General features: G+C 42.9%; 1 pseudogene; it reads left to right on the top strand.

Moving 5' to 3' along the window:
• Positions 1-418: 418 nt before the first annotated feature.
• On the top strand, positions 419-1,616 carry LOC133231471 (spindle and kinetochore-associated protein 3-like; annotated as a pseudogene).
• The last annotated feature ends 1,966 nt before the right edge of the window (positions 1,617-3,582 follow it).

The following is a 3,582-nucleotide window of genomic DNA, read 5'->3' as shown; positions in this document are numbered from 1 at the left end:
CAAAATCTTTGCCAGACCTGAGAATGGACATTCTCAGCATCCTAGCATGAAATGGTCATGAAATGCTCTCCCTTAAAATCATGGCCAAGTTTATCACCAAGAAGGGGCTCTGCCAGCTAAAAACTGACATTTGCCATCTACCTCTACAAAGATTAAATCATGACCACTGGCAGCTGCTGATTTTCAACACCCCTGAAAGGAGTTCAGGGTGGAAATCGGGAATGAGACACCCTGTGCTCTGGGAAAAACTGGCAAAACAGGCCTTCAGATAGTTAGATCTTTTCAGGAGAAGATTTAATGAGTTCCAATTCTTACATCTTCTCATACCTGAGAAACAACGACGTTGTTAATGGTGACATCTGCTTTGGCTATTAAGGAGAATTTTACAATTAAAAGTCAAAATAGGCCGGGCTCTCCTATGGATCCAATCTGAGGCTTTTGCAGGATGCTGAGGTCTCTGGCTATCACCCTGGATGGCAAGACGGCCCAGCTGTAGTGAGTGCTGGACAGAGAGGAAAGCAACTCTGAAGATTGTCCAATGAGAGTTTTACATGACCTTCACTCAGAAGTACAGACTCTAAAGGATGATGTCAATATTCTTGATAAAGCAAAGCTTGGAAAGTTGAGAAAGCATTGGTTTCATAAAGGCAACAAAAATACTGATGAAAAAGAATTCAATGGATATCATGAAAATAAAAGAGTTTTTCCAGAAGTATGGATATACTCCATGTGCCAAGAAAAACTCAGTGGATGAGCAAGAGGTCACTGACTCTAAACCAGCGTCCAGTGAATGTGAACATCCTGAGAAGGCTGACGTGGAAGACGATTTGTTGGATTTTGCTGTTCCAAGCACTTCTGTTTCTGAGAAGTCACCGCATAGTCCACAACTTTCTGATTTTGGACTTGAGCAGTACCTCGTACCCCAAGTTCTTCCAAACCCTCCCCAAGCAGTAAACAATGAGAAGGAAGAGCCAAACATTTTAACTCCATTTTCCAAACAGTCACTAGTAAAAACTTCAAAATGTGCACTAAAGATGGACCATTTTGAGTTGGTATCTCTGAATACACTATGTGTTTAAATGACAATTACACAACTGGACTTAAAAATGTGAGGACTAACAGTGAGACCATAGAAACAGAACCAGTGCCCAATAATGATAATGTCTTTGCCACTCCTGGACTCATAATCCAGCTGTTGGGAAAAAGATGGTGCAGAGCACACAGATTCTCCCTTGGCACCTACATTCAGCACTCCTGGTTTGAAAGTTCCTTCTACAAAGATCAGCACAGCTCTGGTATCCACAAATTATCCATTATCAAAAGCAAACAGTTCATTGAATGATTTGGCAATGGAAGAAAGTACAAATTCAGATGAGTGATTTGAGAACTTTGCAGATCCCTCTTCTCCTATGAGTTCTTCTTATGAGATTCTACTCAAAACACCTACACCTCCAGAAGTTACTACGATTCCAGAAGATATTTGCCAGATTTTATCAATATACAACTCAAACCTAGTGTCTCTGGTAGCAGTTAGAGCAGTGCCACCCAGCAAAGTGTTCCTTCCTCGGCATGGAGGACTGAAGGTACGAGATGCCAATAACAAAGAAAACCAGTGAAGATAGTGGATCCATCCTCCCATTATGGAAACTGAACAGAATGAGATGAAAGCAAATCTGTTCTCGCTTGGTTTTTGACATCCTCTACATCGTCCCCTTTTTGAAAAACCAACTCATGTTAAAGATGAACATGGATACTAGTCTCATAAAGTGCTTTTTATTAAGTTTGATTTAATCTGGCCTGTCTTGTTGATATGTAGTTCAGCTGCTCAGTTTTGAAAGATCATTACTATTTCATTGATTTCAAGTTTACCCTGCCTCATGGAACGGTGTGGTTTAAGTAATATTAGGAAGCAGGATAAATAACTTTTGAAATTTCAACCTTACTGTTTGCCACTCAAATGAGGCCACCTTCAGTCTTCTCGGGGCTGGACAGTTGTTGCTAGAGCTAGGCTTCTTCCTTGGGGCTAGCTCTGCCCACTGTCCCAAGTCTCATGACTGTCCCAAGTCTTCTACACCTTTTATTTCAACAATGCTCTTTCAGACACTGTTGTTTACAAAAGACAGCCTAAACTGATATAGGAAAAGAGGAATTTACAGGCCTAGGTAGCTATACTGAAGTGGGTGTCTCAAACATTTGGACTTAAACACTTGCCTGCTGTCATGTCAGGACGGGCGTTTTCCTTTAACTTGTCAGTTTCATCCTCTCAAATCACCTCTTCCCAGCACATGACTGTGACCTCCCAAGACCCCCATCTAGCTCGACGCCCAACAGAGCCCAAGCCTCACCCTCTGGAAAATCCTAGGCATCCTCCCGCATGGGTGCTGCTCTCTGGACTGCCAGCTGTGCCTGTGGACCTGTCTCGGAGAGCACCAGGCTGCCCTGTCCATGGAGCCCAAGAGCCTTACGATCTAAGTCAAGCTCCATCAGCAATTATCCTCTTTTATGGCTGTGCCTTGAAAGTCAAACGGGAAGACGCATCACTTTGTGTCTCTTCATTTTGTCAGAAAATTGTCCCCAAAGAACAACTTTTTCTTTGTTCTAGGAACTACTGTGTAGTTATAATTTAAATTTGGCTAAATAAAATGTTAAATTAAAACAAAAAAAGTCAAAACAGAGTAGCTATGCTTCAGACATCCAAGGTAGTGATACTATGGGTGTGATTTCAGACTCGACCTTGCATTGCTATACGCTTGAGTTTTCTGAGTTGTGTCAGGCCTGGATGCCACCAGACATGCTCAAAACAATGTCTGCTGGAAGCTAGTAACTGCAAACTCACTTTTTATAGAGCTAGGCAACTGGCTACCTGGCTACAAAGTCTCCCAGAAGTGCCAGGTCCAGACTGGGTTTCAGGCCTATTCTTCTGAAAAGAAATGAGATTTATTTTGTCTATTAAAATTCCAGTTGTCACTCCTCCAACTACTTCTAATTGGGTCTGTTACACCAAAATGGCAGACCAACAGATTGAGGTTTTAATCATACAAGACTCAGATCTAGGACTTGGAACTCAGGAATGCTTCCAATTCAGCGTCTATTCTCCAAGCTGAGGCAGTCCTATGCCCCATTTAGACAGGAAGTTATCACAGTCATAGTTGCCTAGTTCCCTGAATTAAAACTGAGCAGGACTCACTGGGGCTCTGGAGTACGGATCTGTTCAGTGTTCTCCATTTCTTGTCTGTAGGATATGGGCTTCATTCAGTCTTCTTGACCTTTCCTGAGTCCCAGAGGATTCAAAACAGATTCAAACAGTTGCTAATCAGAGAAGGGAGGGGATACAGAAACAGAAGGAGCAATCAAATGGTGGTACAACCTTGAGGCAGGGTCCTTTTTCCTACTCAAGAAGCATGCACAGCAATGTCCTTGAGTTCTTCTGCAGAACTGGGGCCCTCACCGAGGTGAAGGATGGTAACTTCAGGCTGAGCACAAGATTCCGGGAGCACCACTCTGTTGCCTTACCACCAACCAGTCAGAAGAAAGTCACACACACTGCAGCCCTCACCCCCAAATGTTGCCTTCTGTTTCTGG

The sequence above is a fragment of the Bos javanicus genome, chromosome 19 (assembly GCF_032452875.1).
Source record: "Bos javanicus breed banteng chromosome 19, ARS-OSU_banteng_1.0, whole genome shotgun sequence".
Lineage (NCBI taxonomy): Eukaryota > Metazoa > Chordata > Mammalia > Artiodactyla > Bovidae > Bos > Bos javanicus.
Note: the sequence above shows the minus strand (reverse complement) of the source record. Positions and strands in the feature narration are given on the sequence as shown.